This window comes from Podarcis liolepis, assembly GCF_965112155.1.
Source record: "Podarcis liolepis genome assembly, chromosome: 3".
Taxonomy (NCBI): Eukaryota; Metazoa; Chordata; class Lepidosauria; order Squamata; family Lacertidae; genus Podarcis; species Podarcis liolepis.
In genome coordinates, this window is record NC_139557.1 from 63,970,492 (window position 1) to 63,996,742 (window position 26,251).

General features: G+C 41.2%; 1 long non-coding RNA gene across 3 annotated transcripts in view; it reads left to right on the forward strand.

Moving 5' to 3' along the window:
- Nucleotides 1-26,251, forward strand: part of LOC310703757 — a 127,915-nt gene that overhangs the window by 13,367 nt on the left and 88,297 nt on the right. The window lies entirely within an intron of this gene.

Below are 26,251 nucleotides of genomic sequence, written 5' to 3' on the forward strand. Positions count from 1 at the left end.
TGATGCATGGTCGGTTTAAGACACTTGAGCAGGCAAGAAGGCGCCAGCACAATTTTGATCCAGCTTGGGCACCAGTTAACTTCTCTTTGTCCTTGATATATAATAAGGATTTTAGGAAATTGCATCAGATTTCTCTTATATAAGAGTGAGGCTGTGCTTCTTGATAAGCATCACAAATGTCTTGTCTCCCTCCTTTCCCTCTTCAGAAACGTATGCCTCCCTCCCCACTCCTCGGTATCTAAGCTAGATTATAGCACAGGCCTTTCTCATTGCATGTGCAATGAGGCTAGCAGATGTAATGATTTTGTGTCTTGTAATGTTGTTTATTGACAAGGTTTAGCGCAGTTCAGGGATGTGGCTAATTTCCTCCCTATACTGCAAAAGAAAACAAAATGCAACAAACAAACAAAAAGCCTTCTCGGTGGTTGATGACAGCAGCGCTGCAAACAAATAGCTCTGCACTGATGTTTTGTAATGTTGCTGATTCTTTAATGAAGAAACCTCACTAAAAATTCATGGTGAATGGATAGTAAGCTCATTAGCACAATGGTAAGAAAAGATTTTTAAACACTACCTCTAGTAGGCAGAATAGCCGTCGGGGTACGGTTTGCATTGACTGCAATGCTGCGAATGTACCACACAGGTAAAGCACATTTGAAGTGCATTATTCCCCGCCCCCCAAATAATCCCGGGAATTGTAGTTTACCTTTCAAAGAGCTACAATTTTCAGAAACCCCAAAATAACTACAGTTCCCATGGTTTTTTTTGGGGGGGGGGGAATAATGTGCTTCAAATGTCTTTTAAATGCAGGGTGTGTAAGCAGCAGGCTAATGCAACATGCACACGAAAGCTTATACCAAGAACAAACTTAGTTTGTCTCTAAGGTGTTACCGGACATTTTATTTATTTTTATATATATTTCGACTGTGTCAGACCAACACGGCTACCTACCTGAATCTTACTGTGTCATTTGCTTTAGTGTGCATGCTTGCTGTGGTCATGTAGCATGCCATTATCAGTAGTGACTGGTGAACTTCCTTTAGCTCACCTTGTTTCCAACAAGTTCCTCTAGAGGGGGGGAACAAACTAAGAAAAATGTTAAGAGCTGTATCGGGAGATGATGATGATGATGTTATTATTTATACCCTGTCCATCTGGCCGGGTTTCCCCAGTGGAGTCAGCACTACAATGGTTTGGAAAATGTTCCTATCCTTGAGACACTTCAACCTCTGTGAGCTTGCTCCCAAAGTGACTGCTTTCTGAGGAATTTATTGAAGCACCATTTCCCTTCCCCCTTTCACACTCAATTGAATATACTGGAAAGTGATCAGGACTTGGATCCAATTGTCAGTAAAGTCAAGAGGGGGGAAATATCCCATCTTTATATGAATGATTTCCATAAAGGCTGAGATGTGTCCAACTTGCATAAGAATGCATGTTGTAGATGAACAAAGGCTGGCCCTAGAATGGGGAGGATTTGACCTTTGCTCATTCTTGACTTAGGAGATCAAAGGAGATGATACAAACAGAGCAGAGCTCCAGTTGGATTAAGATGCAATGAATCTGAGTGATGCTGGTTGCAAGTTGCTCAGAGATGCCAAAACAGAAGTAGTTTACACAAGAAAGGCACAGAATTGCTTCTTAGGTTGGCAAGTGCCGATAAATACTGTGGAGATAATAATTCACCTCCTTCAACATGTACATGTTGGTGCATGAAAGGGACATTGGAGAAACCGTTAAACCCCTCACTGGAGGCAGTAGTAATTATTTGATAAATTTGCAGGAGAAATATGAAGCCAACCTCCTAAATTAAGGCAGAAGCTGAATAATTTGTATAGTGCTATTAATACCATTTAAATTGATTGCCTTAAGATTTGTTGTTGTGCTGTTAGATTAAATGATACATCAATGTCAGTTTTGTAGTGGAGACCCTCCCCCTTCAAATCAATCATTGACTAGATTCAGTTCCTTTTCCTCTTGCGGTTTTAAATGTTTTAAAACGAGTTATGCAGAGCCTAAACTGTCCTTAAGTTGCATCTCCTTTATATGAGTACTTTACTTGGGAATGATGGACTTGAGAAGTTCTATTTTCAAGTGCAACAGAAGAATCATATGCACATACATTGTTTTAACTGGTCTTAATAATATATTTATATGTTGTTGTAACTTGACCTGGGACCTTATGGTAAAGGGAAGGTAAGAAATCTAATTAATAACAATCAATCAATCAAACAAGAACTGAACCAGAATGTTTCTCATTTTAAAATTGAAATGGTGTTTAGCCTTGATAAAGTTAGAAAACAGCAATGTCAGGACTGCCAGATACAAAATATCACATCTATATGGAATGCGTTCATTAATACTGAAGTTACCACAATCACAGTCATGGAAAATCTGTAATCACGGCTCCTTTAGTTTATACTGCAGTTCTCTCAATGTTTCTATTTTTACTTAAAAGCAGTGGTGTGTGTGTGAGAGAGGGAGGTTTTGATCAAAGCAGAAGAGGGGATGGGTCAGTTATTGTATCCCAACAATCTAAATTGTTTCTCTGCGACTGTTGCTGCCCTGCTAAATAAGCAATTGAGATGCAGGCCTGATTTAACTCAGATCAGTTTATTCTGAGCCAAATTTCCTAATTTGGGTGGAAAGTAGTTTAGCTTGTTCCAAACCAATCTAAGAATCCAGGGACTGGAAGGAAGAGATTAGCCTCCAGCTACGCTACTCCATACTTCATTTTCACTTATTCCAAAACTGTTCTCCTTTTTAAACCATACCTCCTTCTTACTTTTTTTCTCCCCGTGTTTCCTATACTTACAGTTATTCACAACTTCCTTTTTTAAAGTTAGATTGGTCTAAAATACAGCCAACATAATTGTGTTTGCAGTGGGTCTTCTGGGATAAGAACCTGCACAGCCTCTGATTTGTTTACAGGTTGCAAGGGTGCGTCGGAGGTTGAAAGGAATGGAAAAAGAATCAATAGCCACTGGCAAGATCATGGCCTCTGTATTTATGTGCAAGGAAAGTAATATATAATAATCTTAACTGAACACTTAACGTTCATGGTATAATTTTTTTTTAAACCTGGAAACACGACCATGATTGATGGGAAGGATAGGAAGTTATAGATAGGGCAAAATTAAATTTGCCCATGTGTCATAATGTATGGCGCTCCATTAAAGTATCTCCTATAGTTATTTATAATTCTAATGGCTTAAGTGTGTGGTTGTAGTATAGTTCACCATGTTCATGTACAATTATAAGAGCATTGCCACATTTTCTAACCTTTTAGTATTTCTTCATAGTTGGAAATTTGTCATTGTTCATGACATTCCATAGGTCCTCTAGGGAGCTGGGAGTGGAGAAATGGACCCATCCTTTTACGCTTTGTTGCATCCTTTGCCTCCACCATCTGTGTTTAGTATGGTGACTTATGGATATCACACACACACACACACACACACACACACACACACACACACACACACACACAACTGAAAAAGGATAGGCAGACAACAGAAGACACAATTTGCCTAGCATTTGCAGATACTAATTTATATATGTATGTACGGTGGTACCTTAGGTTAAGAACTTAATTCGTTCCGGAGGTCTGTTCTTAACCTGAAACTATTCTTAACCTGAAGCACCACTTTAGCTAATGGGGCCTCTCGCTGCCACAGCGCCACCGCTGCACAATTTCTGTTCTTATCCTGAAGCAAAGTTCTTAACATGAGGTACTATTTCTGAGTTAGCGGAGTCTGTAACCTGAAGCGTCTGTAACCCAAGGTACCACTGTACATGGATGGCCACTCCATCCCTTTTCCCACTTGCCCCAGGTCTTTCCCCTCTAGGGTTGAATCCTCCTCTTCCTCCTCATTTTTGCCATTCTCAGATATCCCAGGCCAGGCTTGGAGGGGAGTTAGAGCCTAACATAGTAGTTTTTTGGCTGGCAAGGCCCACTCATGTCCCTTTTTCTGAAGCCAAAGTTCCCAATTTCTTATTTTCTACCAACAACAGTGATAAAGTGTAACAAGAGGACAGAACACTGGGGACTGGCAATGTATTGCCGTATGAACTGCATGTGCTGTACTGCACCGTTGAATCCTTGGGTACAATGAGGCACATTGATTGCTACACAAGTGTAATATCAGAAAGCAATCCAGTGTGCAGGTGCAATTGCCCGTACACACATTTTGAGACGCGGGTGCTGCTGCATCTGCACCGAGTCTATTAGAAATAATATACTGTGGTTGATTCTGCAACAGGCAAGACACGCTCAAGGGAATAAAGCAAACAAAACTGACAACCTCACAGCTCATTTTAATGGCTCCCCGAACAGTCACCTGGTTAAAAGATTACGTTTGCAATGCTTTAATGCAATGATGAGTTAAGAAAGTTCAAGAAACTCTGTACTGTTTCTTTATGATGATGATTATAAAAATTGCTTCATGTTTCCCTGAGATGCATTCAAGCTGGTGACCTAGAGGTGGAAGCTTTGGTGTCTTATTACCATTCCCATGAGCCATGCATGAATTTGTGAACCTCTCCGGAGCAATTCCATGGTCTGCAGCAGCACACCTATCAGGGGAGGAAAGCTGATTAGCTGCAGCCTGCTTTGCACTGGAATTTAGATATCAAGCTTCTTGTGAGCTTGAAGAGGCCCTGTTTTGCTTTGCATTCCTGGATTTATTACTAAGCAAAACCATCCCTCCAGCAAGCTTACTCTTACCAGGGAGATATTTTACCATCTTCCTTCTCGCCATTGAAATAGTTTTCTGCAGCAAAGGTGCCTGAATTTAGCTCCAGCTAATTAAAGCAATGAGGATCTTTCCCCACCCCACCTCATTTCGTTATATTGAAATTGCCTTGCATTCTATCCCACACCTTCATTGTAAGACCAGGTTATTGTTGTTGTTTTTACAGACACACAACTTTGAAGGCTTTAGTGTTGTTTTTTAAAGCATATAATTATTTTCAACATTTCAGACATGGCTTACTACAGGCATGTCCAACAGGTCAATCTTGCTTGACCCATCAATCACAGGGGTGTATTCAATTGATTGCGGTATCAAGATAGTGATTGCCTTTGCGTTCCATTTTTGGTCAAGTCTCCCCTAAAAAAAGCTCAACAACTACTGGCAATGACAATGGGTAGATCACAGCTGATCTTTTCATACTGTGAGTAGATCGCAGTCTCTTGGGAGTTGGACGTACCTGGCTTACTATAAAGACTAGCCTTTGCCAACTAGGTGCCCACCAGATGGTTTGGGGCCTAAAACTCCCAGCATCCCCAATCATTGGCCATTCTGGCTGAGGATGAGTTGTAGCCCAAAACATATGAAGGGCACCAGACTGGGGAAGGCTGGTCATGCCCTGAACTTACTACAAATAGATGAGAAAGTAGAACCTTGAATTTGAGCCTCTGGTATATTATACTTCTGCAAGGTTTTTCTTTTTTTCTTTTTAAACAGGGGTAGTAACTCAGAAGGCTTTACTACATGAAGGCAATGAACAACTAGAAAAGTGAAGATAGTTTCTGGGCGAGATACATGTTTTGGGTTTTTTTTTAAAGTACAGATTTTTGATGTTTATCTTCCATATCAAAGTTCATGAGCTGCTTTTGGGTATCTTGTTATTCAACACTGCTACCAAAAAATTGACGTGAAACTGATTCTTCAGACATTCATCTGTTTGTCATGTTCCTAAAGCTCATAACTTGGGACAAGGTTACCTGAAAGACTGGCTGTCCCTCTGTAGACCCGTAAGATCAGTGAGATCATCTAGAGAAATTCTACTTATGGCATTTCACCCTGTAGAATATCATAGGGCAGTAATCCAGTAACTGCATTTTCTGCTCTTGTCTCTGTCCTGCAGAGTGCCCTTCCTTCTGTTATACAACAGGCATCTGAAGCTCTTGTCTGTTCAGAATTAAATTGCATTGTCCTTATTTCCAGGCAAGGGACCATAGGATTGCTGCTTAAACTATCTCCATTACTAGCTTCCCTACACACCTACCACATCCAACCTTATTGTGCTCTTAAGGTGGTCAGAGAGTATTCTGTTCCTGCTCTTCATCTGATGATCAGTATTCTGAAAACACCCATACCTTTGCTTTCCTGTTTTCTAATATGTGAACAGTCATCATCTTATAAGCCACATGGACGTTAAAGAAATCCTCCCCAGGGAGCAAGGCATGTGCAAATATTATTCACCTGGAAATTCCAGGTAATTAGGTCATGGCAAGGGCTCAGACACAGCTTAGGTCTTTTTCTGTAGAGTACTTAGTTTAATGCAGGGAAAGAGAACCCTTTTCAGCTCAGGGGCCACTTTCCCTCATGGACAGCCCTTCTGGAGGCCATATGCCAATGGTAGGTTGGGCCAGGAGCAAAGTGGTTGAAGCAATGGATGTCAACGCTTCCCTCTGCACAGTTGGCTGGGTTCCAGCCAGCTATTTTGACACCCCCTCCATCCACCATGCATTCTCCATCCACCAGCCAGAAAAATGAGAGGCAGCCAAGCACTGATTCCAGCCAGGCAAAAGCACATGAGGACGATGCAAAGCAAAGCTGGTAAGAGGGTTGGGCCTAGGGAGAGGCCAGGGCAGCAGAGAGATTCCTCTGCTCCTGGCATCATGTCTAATCCAGTCCTGAGAGGGAAAGGAAAGGATAGAGGCAACTGGAGCAAGGCGGGTGGAGGGAGGATGCTCACAGCATTTTGAAGCCGAAAAATCTCTCAACTAAATTATGCTTCATTATTCAAATGGCGCTCCTTTTGCACAGAGAGATCTTGTCTGGTGCTTATATGCAAGCCTGCCTTGCACATTGTGGCTCTGGGTATGAGCTACATTCCATTTACAATAATTAACCTGCTCTTCCTTTATGCAGTAGAAGCTTCTGTGGTACACATTCTCTCCCTGAATTAGATATCCAGCTTTGGTGTATTTTTATACCTAATTAGACCTAACCTGTCACATAGCAAATAGCTCTATCTATTGTGTGATTTATAACGTCTTTTTCTATGCAACTGTATATTATCTCAACAATTCAAATCCTTGAATGTATTTTAAGTAGAGAGATGTAAACAGCTTGTTTAACTTGACCTTCAGATGCCCTTTCCTGCTCAATCCTGAGCTGATTTCATTGGTATACAATATGCACTGTATTTTCAGCCTGTTACTATAGAAAAGAGCTGTGAAATGGCATTTCCCCTTCCCGTTTCTGATGCCTGTCATGCTTCGTCAATGCTGACAAGCAATTATTAGCCTTTGTTTCTTTTATACTGTATATTGGCAAAACAATCATTGCAAGGAATTGTAGAGGTAGAAGCCATTATCTTTGTACTGTAGTGGTAACATAGCTTTTAGGCTTACTGAAAATATCCATTAGGTTCTGTCCTCTTATCTCGAAATGCTTTTCTGCTCTGCTTTTGAGTTGCTCTGGGAGTTAAATCGCCAACTTCGCCGACACTAAGAAAGGATACGATAACTTTATTCTCTCTCAAGTTGATTTTTATTTTGGACTAGCCTTTGTGTGGTACTGAATACACCTTCTGTTCAGTTCAACCCTAGTTAGATTCCTTTTTCCCCTTACCCCTTTTTAAATTAATTGATTTGTTTACACAGGTAAGTTGTTTACAGTTGATCCAATATACATAAAACTGACAGGCAGATATACAGGTATGCAAATATCATTAAACATCTATTAAATACTCAAATGAAGCATATACATTTCATGAAGTTCCCAACAATGAATGTTGATGGACATTAACTTGTGCCTTATTGCACCTACAAATTATAAAAATGCTCCATTTTTTCACATAAGGTTATCCAGCTGCCTCCCCTCTCTGACTTGGGGATCATCCATAATTCCTCTTGTTCCACTGCTTTCCCCTGGGGAAAACCAATATTTAGCACTCAGTTGCAGCAAATGGCAATTCGTGCTTTCCTCTCAGAAGTGTGGATGAACACTTTCTGTATTTGTTTTGACTGTAGGTATGGTATCCCAAACTTTAATATCCACTCCTCCAGATTCTGAGAAAATTTGTCAGATTCTGTGAAAATTTGGGTTTTCTTATTTGCAATGAAATGCCATGCCTTTAAAAATAAATAAATAAATTATTTTTTAAAAAAGAGGTCATGCATGACAACCACATAATATATCACTGAATTCCTGTGTTTTGGATGATAAACCTACAGAAGACATGTGGAGGTGGAAAATAGATCTGACCCACATGTGGGTCTATTGCGTGGACAGGCGGAGTCCCCAGATCCCGAGCGGCCCCCCCCCGTCATGTGGAATAACGACTCAAGACAACGTGCTATGGGATTAAATTGGCCGCAACTTTATTAAATTTCTAATGTGGGTAGACCTTGGCTCAGGCATTGGGCGTTCTCCCTACCCAGTCCCCAGCCGGGGACCTAGGGACCATCAGGGTTATCCAGTGTGTGTGTGGGGGGGATGGGCCGGCTCTGGAGAACATATGTTCAAGCAGGGATAGCCGCCCCCGTTACGCCACCGCCACAGGGGAGAGCAATGACGACCTTTTGGCGTACGGTCAAAGCCTCCCTTCAGAAACCCCTTTAACGGGGAACCCTGGTATCGCCGCTGCAAAGAGGAAGATGGACTAAAGGATTCCGCCCAAGGCCTGATACCGCCAAAGTTGTGACGTTTTGCTACGGGAAAGGCAAAACCTGCCAATGCAGGGAAATTCCTTTCCGGCCCTTTAACAGCGACCTTAACGTAGCAGCGCCCGCATACCTGTGAAGAAAAGTTAACCTGCAAAACCTGTGAAGAAAAGTTAACCTGCAAAATAAGACATTAACTGAGGGTGGGTAGGGTGGGAGAAGCTCTGGAGCCAAGTGAGGATTCCCAGGTAAGATCCTCCCTCTATTGTGTGGGCAGGTAATCCCTCCCCTACCTGGCCTTAAAATATCCTGTTTAGTCTGCTTTAAAGCTCTTGCCCCCCCTACCCCTCTAGCAATGAACAGACCACACATTATTAAGTAAGTTTAAAAGCTGTACTTACTAAAGCTAAAGGTCTGGTTCATGTGTTATTCCATGCAGCAGCAAGGAGAACACAAGTAGAATACTCTTGGGTGCAAAAAAAACAGATTATAGTTTCAAGCATTTGGAGCAAGTTCAGACTCATCCAGTTAAAAAACAACTCCTTTCTCTCCTGGTCTTTTTGGTGTGGTTATTTAGAGGAATGGTGCCTGTATTGAGAAAGGACAGGGAAGCTTGGGTAGTCATCTGAAGAGCACAGCTGTTTTAGCATCCTGTTTGATTTTATGTTTGATTTTGTTTTGAAGAATTTTGTTGTTGTGACCCTAGGGGGCACTAGGAATGAATTTATGGAACTAAAGTGGCAGTGGCCCCATAAAAGTCTGGGAACCACTGATCTCCATGTATCTGATGGTTTGCAAAGTGTGGGAGAACTGTTATGACTGTTTTGAAATGTGCTGCATCTTTCCAAGGCAGAGGCACCATTGTGTTCCAGGATGCTCACTTTTTTCCTGCAGTTTTGCTCCCAAAATGACAATGTAGAAAGATGGGAAGATAAAAATGCTGACCTTAGTACTTCTAGAAAGTGCGCTCTCTCTCTCTCTCTCTCTCTCTCTCTCTCTCTCTCTCACACACACACACACACACACACACACACACACCCTCAGAGAGTAAAAACAAACAAAAGCAAACAAACCCTTGGGAAAAATTATAAGTCTTTGTTTTATTCCACTTTGCAAGCCACTGCCCTAAATGAAGCCAATAAATGACTTTAGTAGCACAGTTTCCCAGCTGTGATCCCTGCTTGCCAAATTTCAGCCTAAAGCCATTTTTACAGCTTAATTGTAGCACACTTGTAAATAGGGGGTTGCTTTTGGAAAGGTTGACAGACCCATTGGTCTTGTGTAGCTACACAGGTGCTGCTATAATAAACACCTTGAAAGCTGTAATAAGTTAAAGTTTTAGACTCCCTCTTGTGCTAATAGCAATGGCCTATTCCTTGAGTAGATAAGAGTGGCCCTCAAACATATGCTGCAGGTTCTGTTGGACAGGATTTTGCACAAAATTTACTTTCAGCTCCATTCTTATAATTATACTCCTTTTACAGTGTTTGGTAAGACTGAGAAAATGACAGCCATTGTTTTTCTCCCAGTGTGTATGGGCCCTGTAAAAATAGAAAAATAAACTAGAATCATGCCTTTTGGTTGATTCTCAGAAAGGAGAAGCAAGGGGTGATGCTGCAGCCAGTATACCTCATCTCCTTGCTTTGCACCATTCTTGATAGTTTTTGCATGACTGTGCCGTTGGCCACTGATAATGATTCAGACTTGCCTGGTTGAAGTATACAGAGGTGTGTATATGTGTGTGTGTGTGTGTGTGTGTGTAGAAACCAGTATGTTTTTCCTTCTTCCCCTGCCCACCATGGTGGCATGTGGGCTCCAGAAGGTAGTTCAGAAGGGAATTTGACCCTCAGACTGAAAAGAGTTATAGGGAATGGCTGATAGTTTGGAATTTTAGCTCTTAAGAAAGGGTTTCAATATTATGCTGCCTTAGGTTGAGATCATGCACAAAGTATCTAGATCCTACTATGCACATCCTGCCCCGTATTGAGTGGGACAGAAATGAGACAAAGGTGACTGAAAAATTCCTCTCATTGCTATTTCTTCCCAAAGTGTACTTTGCCACACTATCACGATCAGGGGCTAACTTCAGCATGGGGGAGGAGGTGATTTTTTGGGGGGAAGAATGGTGTGAGGTAGGAAAGGGCTCAGCTTCCACTTTGTACATCATAGTCTCTCTTCTCCAACTCCAATGCAGCTATTTCTAGAGGGGAAAAAACCCAGAACAAGCCTGGGAGAGATGATCATATGGATGATTCGTCACCTAGCATAGGTCTGACTGCACAGGAAATGGAAATACATGAGATAAACCCTGTGTGAACGTTGAAGCTCCTCAGTAAACCAAAATGGCAGTTCTCCAACACTACTCCAGCGACTTTCCTGCCATCTTGCCAGGTAGAACATCTGCATCATCTCTGTCTTGTCTCTTTGATCCATCACTGGGTTTAGTCCTTCAAACTTGGTTCCTGAATGCATGTTTCTCATGGGGCTAGAGATGGAATCTCTGTGGGTGACAACAATCCTGCTCCCTGCCTGCCAGCCTATGCTGGTGCTGAACCAGAGCTGTGTATAATTCATTCATTCATTCATTCATTCCATCCATCTAGATGCCATTAAAACATACCAGGTCCTCGCCCATGATTTATTTGTGAGCTGCATGCTCATGATTAAGGAGGCACATCTTTTGTTCTATACTGAATAGGGATGGGCATATTTAAAAGCATATAAGGCAAGTTGGATCAAGGCACCATAACTGATAAACCATTGGTTCTAAACCCATGCAGGGCAGGTTTTGTGATCTTCTCCAAAGCCAACCTTCCCACTGAATCTGTCTTCTCCCACTTTGGCTGCCCAATAAGGGTACAACTAGCAACCTGGATCATTGTGACCAATTTTTCTTTTGGGAAGGGACTGCTGAGGGGAGAGCTGACCATCAATTGTGGACCCCCTGATACAGGTATTTTTTTTGTAAAAAATATATATGTTTGGTTGGAGAACCACACCACAAATTTCAGCTGCTAATTTCTAAGGACGCCTGTGTTTCTGGTCATATTGTTTCAGAAAGTACTAATTTGCTATATTTGCCTTCAAATAGGAATTGAATCAAATTCCTCCCTCATACCTACATGAGAGCAATTATTAATGAAAAGGACAGAATTTTCCTGCATCTTTGAAAAGTATCATGTTTAGCTCAGTCATGAGAAAAAAGTTATCTCAAGTGATTATTCAGATGTCAGCTCACCTTAGCTTGCCACACATCCCGTATCTTTGGAAACTTCCTATTTTTAGTCCTGAGCTTTCTCTGCATTCAAAACTGCTGACAACACTGAAATCCTTCCTGCACAATTCATTTGGCAAATAATTAGGAGCAACCATTGCTGATTTGCTTTATGTGCAAATTAATGAGCCATATGTGGGCCATGTTAAATTTAAGATGTTGCATATTATCTGGGCAAGTGATACTATATAACACACTGTCATGTAGCATCTTGCAAGATGTTTAGGGTTTCTGTATTATCAGAAGCTGAAATATTCAGTGGAATGTTTTACTGTGGTCTGAAGACTAGTCTTGTCAGTCAAAACTGAGTAGGTGTAGGTCCATTGACAGTGGTTGGCATGGTAAGCCAATTTTCTCTGTGCAGCAGGCCTGATCCGCAACTATTGGAAACTGACCCACAACTATTGGAAATGAGAGTGAACAGTTGTAAGCAAATGGTTTCATGTGTATTAAGCTTATCTAGTATGCCTATACATATCTGATCCTCCCCTTTAACATTTTTCTAAATGTTAACCCAAACTTTCAGGGGAAAACTGGGATAAAAATTCAAATTAGAAAACAATAGCAACCCAGAATGTAAACACATACCAATATCAGCATGCTAAAGTGATATCCAGCTCTTCAATTTTTGTGTTTTAAGTTCTGGTTCTAATGTTCTATTCAGCTGCCATCGCAAAATATGTTTTCAGTCACCTGTTCCATAATTTCTAACAGTTTATAATGAGATTTTCATATAGTAGTGGAAGCCTTTAAAGATAACCAGGGGAACTTTGCCTGCCTGGTGTGGCGTAGAGGTCCCTATCAAAACCATTTCCAGTCACCAGCTTGGTTATGTTAATTGTTGGCAAGATTTGATAAGAAATGTGGCCAGTTTACTTCCCTGTCTCTAAACTCAGCCATGGAAAATTTGGGCATGTGGAATTTGGTGGCTGGTTTCATCAAACGTAAGCAGTCTGGCTATGGGATATCAGGGGCTCCTCAAATAATTTCAGATGCAATGCTTTTCAGTGAAGTCAGTTGTCTGTTCATAGGAACAATTTCACACAACCTTTCACCACATGTAGAGCAGAGAGTGATACTACATCTAATGTCTCCCACTCCTATGCATGTGTACAGGTAGTTGACATTTTAGAATAAAAGCTGCACACATACAGCTGGGTGCACCGGACATTTTGCTACACATATATAGTTATCTGCTGTCAGGGCTGGAGTCAGACGCAGGTCAGCAAGAAAGGAAGCAAAGCTCCGATGTCAGTGAAGTAAACTCTTTATTCAAGGAAACAAAATACAACTCAGCCAACCCATGACATGTGCATGCTGGTTCTTTCCCAACCTTCAGTCAAATGCTACTGGTCACTGTAGAGCCTAGAGATGGAGGAGGAATTCAATTCAGTTTGCATTCAAATGCAAACTTTCATGCGTTGCAGATTCCGAAACAATATGCAAACCAATCCAGGGGTAAAATATGGGGAGAAGCAAGTAAGCCCTGTGCCACATAATCACATGACACGGTGCATGGACTCCATTTGAATGGCAATGCCCATCAACTTTGGGAGCTCCAGCCCCCTCAAAATTTTACTGGGGGTCTGAATTGGCTCCTATGAACCAATCACAGTCATCCTTCAGAAATTCACATATCTCTGAATTTTGCAGTGCATTTCTCCAGCACACAAAAATGCATGTATGGATGTAAAGTGTGCATAGAAATGCATATATTAGTTAAAATAACATAAACCACATATTTTTGCAAAGCAGTTTTCCCTGATGTGTATCTTAGGATAAATTTGCACTAAAGTGCTAATGAATTTTCATGAGGGCTTAAAAGCTGCAACCCACAAACTAAAGTGGGAGTGTGGAGCATTGAATTTAAAATTAGCAAAAAGAGAAATGGAGAGAAACCAAAACTGAGTATAAGTGGGGTTCAAGTGAAGAAAAATCAAACCTTGTCAAAGCACGGTCAAAACTGAGAGACTGTTTGGATTGTTTGAGATCCAATTCAGTGTTGTCTGTGTGCTTCCAGCCTTGAATCCTATGTTTTAACAAACAAACAAACAAACAAACATCAGTCTATTCAGTTCCAAAATTCAAGGGTGAATGCTGATCCTTGTGTAGCAAAAATGGCAGCATCCATGCAAAAAGAGAAAGGAGGTGTGAAAGTTTGCAAGGGGAAAAAGTCTAGAAAAAAACCTTAAGCGGGTGGACACCCAAATCAGCCCCCTGAGGACTTAGAGAGAATGTTGAGAAAGAACAAATTCATTCTTGGTCAAATTGGGAGAGCTGGAAGTCTGTGTCAGCCATGTTTACACCCCACTATTTCCATAATTATTGGAATTATTACTAGCTGTACATAGCATTGACAGATTCACTATACTCTTTCCCACATAGCAAAAATAGATCAGTCAGGATCTTGGCACAATATTTGTGGTACAGCCGCATGCATAATAAACAGGAACACCGTTGTTTTTTAAGAGGGAAAGAAGGAAGAGATAATTTCAAATAGCATGGAAGTCCACGTTGGGGTTAGAGAGCAGGTTTGTTAAACTGGTTTGGGTTCTCATTAGTGGTAAATACGTGTGGGTCAGGAGAGGAAACGGAAAACCACCTCCCTCCCTCAAACTTACTTTCATGGTTGTAAGATGGGCTTAGCATAATTCATCGCTCAAAGAAGCTCCTTTACAAAACTACCTGCAGATGGAAAAATTTGTCTTGTCTTGTTTATTCACTCTGGGTTCCTGAGCTTGTTTTGTTGCATTTGGAAGTGAATTGTTTGCCTTTTTGGTGCAGGTAACACTGCTCAACATTTCGACCCATTTGAAGAGGGGGCCCATTCATCTGAAGTGTTGTGGAACTAACAATATGACTCAGGCTGAGGAATGTGTGTGGTATATGTTGGGTTGTGCTTTTTCTTCTGCTCATGAGCGTTAAAAGAGAAGAGCAAGGAGGAAGAGTGGGGAGGGGGTGAAATAAATAAATATTCCCCTCTAGATAAATATTAATGCTGGACTCAAGGGGAAAACAAACTTTTTAATATTAAAAAATGTCAATATTCAACATATAATGAACATAACACTCTATTGACTATTCACTAATGAAACTACTAGGCTAATCTAGGCTTCTGGCATTGGCAGAAAAACGTCCATATTAAGGTTCCCCACTCCCACAGTCAGTCTACCAGTAATAAGCATCGTTGTTAGAACAGTTTGGAGGACATAATGATAGATTGTTTGTGATACTGGTCCCATTTGTGAAATGGCCCAAATGTAATTTGCCGAAGATACAACTTCTGGGATCTGATAAATTAATAATCTGTCAATTCAAGGGTGTTTGGTTTTTTTCCTTATTCCAAAGAAGGAAGTATCTGTTTTGGGTTCATTGGTTTTTGTTCAGTAGCATGTTCATAGTTACAAGTTGTCAATGTCTTCCAACACCCCTGAGATTCTAGCTCTCTTCCCTCCTCCACATTAGCCCAAATTCTCCCTAGTTGTTTTTCTCTTTTATCATAGAAAGCTCCGAGCTGCCCTTGTAACTGCTCTGGTGGCACTGATGGCCTGACAAGCCAAAAGCCAGTGTACTAAGCACTAATGGGGGCTTGTGAGAGGTGCAGAATTCTAACTCTGAGGATTTTGAGAAAATATTAAATCCCTGCAACAAAATGTTGCAATGTGAGGTGCTTCTGCAGTGTTCAAGCCACACTTTACCATCCACCTACATCTGGTTTTCCTTAGCCCACTCATCCAACATTTAGTAGCCAGTGGCATTGAGCATGCTCAGTCCTCATTAGGCAGAGGTTGTGTGTGTGTGTGTGTGTGTGTGTGTGTGTGTGGCTTTTAGGAAGTTTCCTCTATTTGGGAGGGTGGCATGGCGGTGTCCGCCTTTTTGGAGGGTAGAGGGAAGGTGTCCCAGGTACATGAAATTATTTAATTTCACCTTTGAAACAGCTCTCTCTGGGAACAGCCCTGGGAACATTTTAAAATAGCTTCTCAGCGGGAACTAGGAAATGATGTACAGAGACAAGGAAATGCAGTTTGTTTCGTTGTTCTCCTTTTCCAGCCACTCCATTCTGTTTACCCCTTGAGAAGGTAAGGGCTATGCGCCCAGTCTACTAAGCACTCTAATTCTCCCCTCCCACGTTGACAAGTGTTCTGTATTAACCAATCTGGAATAAATACTGCTCTGCTTCAATTCTTACCATGGCTCCTCAGATGAGGATTCCCAATACTATGCTGGTCTACTCAAAAGTAAGGCCCACTGAGTTTGATTTGTTTACTCTCAGAAAATATAAAGAGATTTAAAAATAAAAAATAGTACAACACACACCAATACTGTTCTGGAAAGCAAGTTTAAGCAATTCCTTTCAGACTTTAGTGTGCTACCAGCTTGTTCTTAAACAACTGCAGCAAACACTCCCCTCGCCCTGCCACACAACCAGGAGAAAGTTATTAAAACACACCATCAATTTATTTATTTCAAATGAAATCCTGCCTCTTCCAATTTTTCTGAAACTACATGAAGAGGGGAGCACTTTGAAAAGCAATGGAAAAATAAAGAGAAAACTAACGTGAAAGAAGGGGTAGCTCAGTCAGTAGAGCATGAGGCTATGGGTTTGAGCCCCACATTGAGTACAAGATCCCTGAATTGCAGGCCATTGTACTAGATGGCCCTTGGTGTCCCCTCCAATTGTACAATTCTATGGATTTTGATGGTATGGAAGAATGAGGCAGCTTTAGGAGCTGTTGGGGATGCATAAAATGAAGTTGAGGGCTTCATATGGCCCCCAGGCTTCTCAAATGTGACATAACCTATCCTTTAAAGGTGTTATGTGCATGCATATGAAGAACTGGATTGTGTCTTTTCCAAAAAAGATAATTCTTCATTACTACCGCTCTTTAGTATTGCCCGTTCCCCTCCCTCTAAAATCCTATATTAAGTATGATTTACATAACATCCACATTACTTAATAGATACTGTGAAAGATACTGAGTTTGGCATTCCTGAAGTGGGGAGTCTAAGAGGGCAAAGGATGTCGGGCCAGTCAAAGCCATAAAAAGGAGAATGATGAACATACATATACAGAGCTGCATAACTGATAAAGCCAGGAAGAGTGAATGTTGACATTTCTGTGTTTCTGTCTGTTTCGATTGCATTTTAAAACTTGATATCTGTGGGGATTTTGCTGTTTTGTCTACATGTGATATGCGCAGTGGGGAAACAGCGATCCACTGGATCAATCAATTCCTTGAAGGTTATACGCTTTGCTGGTGGTTTCAGGGTGGATAATTAAAAAAATATGCCTTACTGCAGGCTGGTGAAAGATATGTTTGCTGACAGGGGCTTGTGGGAAGAGGTGGACTTCAAAGTGGCTGCTTGTTCAGAGCATGGAAAATGTATCAGTGAAGACAAATATTGTCAGAGTACAGAGCTTGTGGTTTAAGCTCAGATGAATGAACACATCACTTCTGTAATGATGCAAAGGAGAAAAGATTGTAAATCTGGCTTCTCTGGGAAAAGTGAACTTTGAGTGAATTCTGAAGGCATTATTTCTACAGAAAGTGCTTTCAAATTTACATCAAAAGCAGAGCACAAAGCGCCTTCTTCTTTCTCTTTTTCTCAGCTCCATCCACGCAGCTCAGCAAGTAAACATGGGAAGGCATTTTAATAGCTGGCAGTGCACTGTTTACCCACCGCTTTATCAAACAGGATGGCTGCAGAGAGTAATCAAGGCTTCATATGGATTGCATTATTTTGATGCATGGTGTCATATTTTCTTACTGGTTCTGATACATCAGTGACTTTCAGTTCCTTATCTCAGTTTTGTGGCTTATAAACTGTAATTGACTGTCTCCAGGGACAACAGTAAACTATTTTTCCCTTTCCTGTTGTCATTTTTTGCCCTAAACTTTTATTGTGTGCTCTTTCCCTCCTTGAAATAATAATAATAATAGTAGTAATAGTAGTAATAGTTGTTGTTGTTGTTGTTGTTGTTGTTATTTCAGCTTGATAGTCTATGTGTGTATTAATGTAACAGGCAACATTTTATTCTAGGAACAAAAAAAGAGAGATCTAGGATTTTTAATTGTTGCTTGGGACAAAAAACACCTAGAGAAGAAGCAGGTTACCCCAATAGCCTAACACCACTGCTTATGCCTTGCTGTCACAGCCAAAACGCTGGAAAGAATCATGAGGAACAACCCTGCTTATTTACTTCAAGATTCCTCCTGCAAATCATTTAGATTGGAGCGGCCTCATAAAATATTTTGTTGTGGTTAAAAGCAGACATGTCCATCAAAATGAAAAATCCTCCCCCCCCCCCACTTCTTGAGTTTTGGGGATTTTTTTAAAGTCAGCATGGTTTCTTTTCTCATAAAAAAATTAAAAAATTGTGCATTGAACTTTTTTTGGGGAAAACAACTCAGAAATTTAGAGTGGGGGCTGATCTGCCTCAAGACACGTTGTTGATGTGTCTTGCGAGGACATGACCTGAATCACCCCTATTTTTCTTGTTTGGGGTACACACAAAGCCAGTGGGCACCCCTAGTAATCACCAAATGAGGCTGTGGATTCAAGCCCCACGTTGGGCAAAAGATGTCTTTATTGAAGGGGGTTGGACTTAGATGACCCACATAGTCCCTTCCAACTCTATAATTCTATGATTGATGCAAGAGTTGCAAGATAATGATTATGAACAGTGCTTTGACCACTTGACAGTGCCTTACAAATGTTAAATGATGTGATATTAGTACTTGAACAAATATTAGTACAAGGGCATTTGGCTGGGAAACTGAGTTGCCCTTCAGCAAACACAAATCCTAGGATGGGAGCCCTTCTACCATAGACTGATGACACATTCTAGAAGAATGCTGTGCTGTTGGGACCATTGATCATGTTGTTTTGATATTGGAGTACAGAATTGTGGCCTATAAGTCCCAAAAACATTTGTGTTCTTCAGGATTCTGAGTTAAATGGCCAAACTAGAAGTTGGCAGCCCCACTTCACAGAAAAGAAACTGGAGTTCAAGGACAGTTAAGTTACCCTAGCAGGCTGGCCTTTGAATGAGTGATAGAGCAAGGTGACAATTAGGTTCTCCACATTAGGTTGCATTTTTTTAAAAGTCCTTATGAAAATTTGACCGCATTTTAGTGCTTATCTCTCATAATATGTTTTTTTACATACAAGTTTCCTTAATATATTTAATACATTTTCACTAAAATATGCATATTTATGCACACTTTTCCCCAATGCACATGTTTTAATACAGTTTATGGATAGAGAACTGCATGGCAAAATTCAGAGTTGTGTGCATTTCAAAGGACAGCTGCATTTCCTTTAGCAAATTGTTTCAGGAAGTGTGAATTAGATAGGTTCTCATTAAAATGCAAACCAAACTGAATTTCTCCTGCATCTTTACTTTGAACTCAGGGCTTCTTTCCACCTTCGCATCCACGGTCTGTACCCAAGAATGAATGAGCTTATACGGACATAGCATACCTCTGTGAACTTTCCAAGAGAAGGTGGGTATTATTCTCAGCATTTTAAAGCAGGAAGCAATTAAGGCTGTCCTTATAAACATAGGGACAGGAATGAACCTAGATGTCCTGGCTCACTCTGCAATTTACTAAATCTAATAGCTTTTCCCAGCATAAGAAAAACCACCAGATGGGGACTGTAGCATCATCAAATAAATGAGGGATCTTCACTTAATGATTTGCCATTGCTTATAAGCATAGCATTCTTAAACTGAGGGAGACTGGAAAATTCAGTGATTACCCTGGCTGAACTCTTATGAGCTTTTATGAGCTTCAGATTGAGACATTCTTAACATCAGTCCAGGCCATCCTTAGATAGTCAAGTAGAACAGGCTCTTAGTGGTTAGTGGAGAGGATACTGAGGTATTGGCCTTGGTTACTTTGGGCATGAAATATATGCTGTCAAAAATCCAAGGTAGTCAAATGTAAACTTTGCATGTTGTTGGTATTTTATTTTTTATTTTTTAAAAATAAATTGCTTTATATGTTCTCAGACTATTGAGAAGGAATCTGTATTTTTCCAGTATTCCAGCTGTTTCAGATTGTGGCTACAATTCTGTTCACAGGCTGTAATACTCTGGATACTTACCTGAGAGTAATCCCTATCAAACTCTTAGTCTTGCATCCAAACACAAGCATAGGATTGTCCCGCATATTTTTTTTATATTGATATTACTAAGTGCATAGTTGCTGCCTTTATTTATCTTTTCTTCTTCTCCCACATTATAATTTCCTAATCCTGAAGGTTCATACAAGACCTTGTATTTTCCCTTGCGTACAACACTGTTACAATTTCACATCTGGCAAGGTACTGAGGAGGGAATCTTTTAAGGCTGTTTGTCTTAAGGTGCTTAACAAAATTGTGCAGCTGTATTGTAGTGCTTATAGGCTCTTACTGCTCTTCTGAAACCTTTGGACAAAAACCCAAATTGCTCCAGACCAGCCCTGTTTAACATCACAAGACAGGTTGTTGTTGTTGTTGTTGTTGTTGTTTTACTAAAGATGAAATATTCAGGTGAGAAGTTTACTGAACTTGATTTATGTATAGAATATCCCTGAAAATTGACAGTCTATCTGATTTGTTTTTCATCCTCCTAGTTTTACCATTGTGACAACTGAAGGCAGAGAATAGAAAAAGGAGGTCAGTGGGCAAAGAGTTGGGGTGGGCGAGACCCCTGGAGTATTAAAGTGATTTAACCAGTTTATATTAATGGTATAGGAGGGAGTTTTTTGGGGGGTCCTCAAAGCATAGCAGGCAATGGATGTGCCATATTGCCGTATGGTTTCAGCTATCAACATGTCTAAATTTAGTTTTGCTGTTAACATTTTATGATTTAGAAGGCTATAACTGCAGCATAGTAGCAAAACAGCCATCATTCCCTTGGCTCTATTTATCAGGCTTCCTCTCTGCAAGGCTTCCCGTTATAAAACAAATTGGGGGGGGGGGGACAAAGTGAACAGGATTGAAGGGAGAGACAGGTACTATTTCAGTCTTTCATTTTTTGTTCCATCTGGCAAGTTATAAGAATAAAGATACGGATAAGCCACTTTTGAATAGTCTGTTTTTCAGGTGAAAGTGGAATCCAAATATATAGCTTATTGGCTTCACCAGTGACAGCTAAAGATAGCCCAAGAAGCATGTGTGTGAGATGTAGTTTGACATCTGCTACTCAAAAACTAGCTGGATGTTTATTATGCTGCAGGGAAGATATTCCACGTGCTGCAGTCGTTTGCTAAGTAGAAAGCAGATATAACATGCAAAGGTCTAGCACAGGCATGGCCAAATGTGGCCCTCCAGCTGCTTTGGGACTACAGCTCCCATCATCGCTAGCTAACAGGACCATAGCTGTCAACTTTTTCCTTTTTTTAAGGGAAATTCTCTTATTCCAAATAGGATTCCTTGCAAGAAAAGGGAAAAGTTGACAGCTATGAACAGGACCAGTGGTCAGGGATGATGGGAACTGTAGTCCCAAAACATCTGGAGGGCCAAGTTTGGCCATACCTGGTCTAGCATTAACCATGAAGCTAGGTGAAGCAGTGCTTCAGGCAACCAATGCCATGGGGGTTACAATTTTCTTAGCTCCAACCTGACTCTTCATGTGTAATTAAAGAAAAGAGGAAGACTCTCATTCTTTGCTACAGGTGTGGAATTGCTTAAGGTAGCAATCTTAACTCTAATAGCAGGGGTCAGCAAACTTTTTCAGCAGGTGGCCAGTCCACTGTCCCTCAGACCTTGTGGGGGGCTGGACTATATATATATTTTTTGGGGGGGATGAACGAATTCCTATGCCCCACAAATAACCCAGGGATGCATTTTAAATAAAAGGACACATTCTACGCATGTAAAAACACACTGATTCCCGGACCATCAGCGGGCTGGATTCAGAAGGCGATTGGGCTGGATCTGGCCCCCGGGCTTTAGTTTGCTACCCATGTCTAATAGCATAAGTAAGCCTGCTGGATCAAACTGGCACCCCATCTATTCCAGCATCCTATTCTCACAATGGCCAACCAGATGCCTGTGGGAAGATTGCAAGTTGGACAACAGCACTTTGCCCAACCAAATTTCCCCACAACAGGTATTCAGAGGCATAGTGTCTTTTATATTGTATGCAGAGCATAGCCATTGTGGCTAGTAACCCTATTTACCTGGCGAATTGAATTCAATAAGACTGACTTCTGAGTGGGCATGGCTAGGATTGCACTGGAAGGCATTAGCACTGAACTTGGAGACAGCCATATATGGGAGAGGGAAATCATGCCTCAAAGTAGAACTTCTAACAAATCTTTCCATTATAAATTTATAAACTTCCTTATAAATTGTGAAAACTTACTATATATGATAGCCAGACTTTGCTCCCTTGACAGCTAGAAACAGTCTCTCCTAGCACCGAAACTAATTATTCAGTGTGCAGAAAAGGAGGTCCCAAATGCCAGGCACTCAACCAGAGGTTTGCTCCCTCTAGTCAAACATTTATGATCCCTTTTGCCTTTCACGATCACAACTTAACAGAACAGCTGCTGCATGCAGAGTTCCATTGCCACTCCCTACAGGGAATGAGTAAGTATAACCCCAATGGCAACAGCTAGCTCAGTGTCTATTCCAGGTAAACCACTGGAAAACATGATTAAAGTTTGCATTATTAGGCGTATAGAAGGACAAAACCTCTTGTGGAAGAACCATCGAAGAGATTACATACTTCATCAACCTCATTTAAGAGTGTAAGCAAGTATTGAGATAGGACTGATCTGGGCTTGTAAGTCCAAAGGGTTCTATTTGGTTCGATGGTTGTTTTGTTGTAATGTGATTTTAATTGTTGTATTGATTCACACACCCCTTTATAAGCCATCTTGACCTTTGGAGCAGAATCATGTTTCTAAAAGGTTTTAACAGAGCAATCCTAGGGAGGGGCGTATGAGACAGAGAAAGAGTTGGTGGCAGTAGAACCACTGTTTCCTAAGCCCTGCTGGGCTCCCACCAACCAGGGTGGAAGATGGAGGGGCAGCTTTCAACCTCTTGCCACCTTTTTAAATTACCCATTTGTTTCTTTTCAAATTATAGCAGAAATAACTATGCCAGCTCAAGGTCCGGCAGAGTTTCCCCCATTGCACTGGATGTGCATTTCTGAGAAATTAGGGAACTTTGGAATGGGTGGATCTAAAGGTCACTCTCAGTCCCTCTCTGACATGCCCCCAGAACACCCTTACACTTTTGCCCACCACCCATGGGGCACTGTTGGTGAAGCATCTATAGTGGCAGAGGTTTCCCCTGCCAGTCAAGGGAAGACTGCTGCAGTAGCTTAGAAACCTATTATAGTACAGTGGTACCTCAGGTTAAATACTTAATTCATTATGGAGGTCCATTCTTAACCTGAAACTGTACTTAGCCTGAGTTACCCCTTTAGCTAATGGGGCCTCCTGCTGCCGCCGCGTGATTTCTGTTCTCATCCTGAAGCAAAGTTCTTAACCCGAGGTACTATTTCTGGGTTAGCGGAGTCTGTAACCTGAAGCATATGTAACTTGAAGCGTATGTAACCTGAGGTACCACTGTAATAATAAATAACAACAATAGGTGGGACCCCACAAAGTAGATCTACTAGTGCAAGAATGCCTGCTTGCATCGTGGAATTTCCCCTCCCTCTTCTCTACCCAAGCATGCTCCCCAAATCTGCTCCAGGGGGTCGAGGAACCCATAGTAGGGTGCAGGGGGCATGAGAGGAGAGGGGAAGGAGGTTCTGTTGCACAGCTGTGCTCTAGTAGATCTACTTTGCTGGTATGATGGTTATTATGAGTATGGTGATGTTGATCATCGTAATAGTAATAGACCTGTATCCTGGTAACTTTCTGAGGACCATAGACTTGCACCCTTAAATAAATGAATAACATTCAGTAAACACCCACTGAGGGACAGAATAACTGAGATTTCAACATTATTCTCAGACCAAAATGGCCTCCACTTAGGCACGCCTCCAGATTTTTTTGTTTATTTGTTCCTAAAAGTGGAGGGTGGGGGAGGGCACCAATAACTCAAAATAATTCATATGAGTTCATATTAAGGAAATATGTTGTTTGTATTCTCTGTGGAAATTAGGCTGTGTGTTTTCACTTTATGCATCAAATTTAGCTTTCCCCCAGATAACCCTGAGGGAAGCGGGTGCAGCTGATTTCTTCATTTGCAAGCCAAAAACCTGACAGCCCCAGATGTGAGCCAGTCCAGCTTTAGGTGTGAAAGCTGTTTTTGAAAGCCAAAATACAGGCAATTAAGGAGATTCTCCTCATTTTGAGCTCCTCTTTAACCAGGCTGTCAGTCCTGGATGTGGTGTTCCAGACAGAGCAAGGATGAACATGATAGACAGAACACCTGGAGCCTTTCCCAAGAGAAACAAAGCAGAAGGACAAATAAAATAAAAGCAATGACCACCTACTGTAAAGAATTGCTGAGCAACAATGGCAAGGAATGAACTAATGAGGAAACGCATAATGAGGCAAAGGAGAACAGATAGCAGGATAGCTGGGCAAATGCTGTGCACTACCTCAAAAATACAACAAGCTGTACACACACTATCCTTAAAGCTATCCTTAAGTCAGAGAAGTGTTTACCTTATTAATACAGTGCAACCTTATTTGTGCATTTAAAAATTCCATTTTGACTCTTAGAGAAATACACCCACTCATGCAAATTTATGAAAATGCCTGAAACGTGTAGTTCAAGTTTTTGATTGTTTTGGTGGAGGTGGGGGGGGGACCCATCAGTCAAGCTTCTTTTGCCATAGTTGTGCCATGATAGCAACCTAATGGTTAACGCAGGGGGCACCAACCTGGGATCTGTGGGCACAAATGCACCCACAGAGGGCTGCCCTGTTTTCCACAGGGCTCCTATCCTCACCACTTGACACTGATATTAAACTTTCAAGAAACATTATATTGCAGCCAATAAAATAGATTGTGGTGTGTGTTGTGCATGGTGCCCACAACCATTTCTCAGCTTTGCAAAGGTGGCTCCAGGCCAAGAATTCAATAACTCGGTTAACTTTGAAGTAGGCAGAAACTGCCTCAAACTTCCCTCCTCCTCCTAGCAGGCTTCCAAATGTCTGTTTGTGAGGTGGAAACATGGATGAAAGGGCTTTCCTTTTCTAAATATCTCCACTTATGTAGAGTGAGGGAAGAAAGCAAATACGAAAACAGGAAAAGAAATATTAGCTGTCCATGTAGTGATCTCTAGTTTAAATTTGTAGGTAGAAATAACCAATAAGAGAAGAGCAGATTCTCCTCCCCTCAAAAAACCACTCACACGTTGTGCAAATAATCACCTTTTAATTGTTTCACCTGGGTGTTGCCTTTGTGCTGGCTTGCGCATTCAAGGTGGGTGGCTCAAAGTTCAGAGAGCACTGAACAATATGGAACCCCGTGTGATCAAACTAAGCATAAATTAACTTGAGCGTTATGTTTCAGCAGATGCAAACACCACCATTTCCTTTTTTAAAAAAAAATAAATATTTATGGAATAAAATGTTGCATTGCAGAAAGGACTTAACTGTGTTACACTAATTGAAGGAGAGTGCCTGTAAATGTTTAATATGCCCGCAGGAATGTATGCAATCCAAGAAAACAAAGAGTAAAACATCAACAGGATGCTAAATTGTCCTTCTCAGATACCTGAGTTAGGAAACCAAGACAGGATTAAGTTAACAGTTAACTGTGAAACCAGGATAACAAGGCTGCAATCCTAATCATACTTACTTGGGAATAAACCCAACTGAATTCAATGAGACTTCCTTCTGAGTGGTTGGCATCTGTCGTGAAACAATGTTTCATGCATCTTTGGGCGGTGGAGAATTAAGGGTGCCTGCTGTACATAGGGTTGCCATACATCCGGATTTTCCTGGGCATATTTGGAATACAGCAGTTGGGAGCAGTGTCTGGGCAGAAATCGGGGAAATGTCTGGGGAAATCCGGACAGCCCATGTCGGCAGTGCCGTTTTTGCAGTTTTTCCATAAAAGTAGCTCAAAAGTGGCAAATTTTGGTGGGCGACTTTGCCCAAAATGCTCAACAACTTTGGGCACAACTAAAAGAAGCTCAACAACTGCCTAGATTTTTCACAGTTTGAAATATGGCAACCCTACCTATATGGGAAAGACATGTTTTGTTGCAGCCGGGGCAGATGAAAGCATCTGCTTACACTGATGCTTTCGTATTCAGAAGTGTTAGAAAAGTGAGAGCGAGAGGAAGTCAGGGCGAGGAAAAGTTGTACAGAAACATATCAAAGGATCGATTCACATATATCCTAGAGCAGATGACAAATCTTGGAGATGTGGGACAACAGGAGTGAAAAT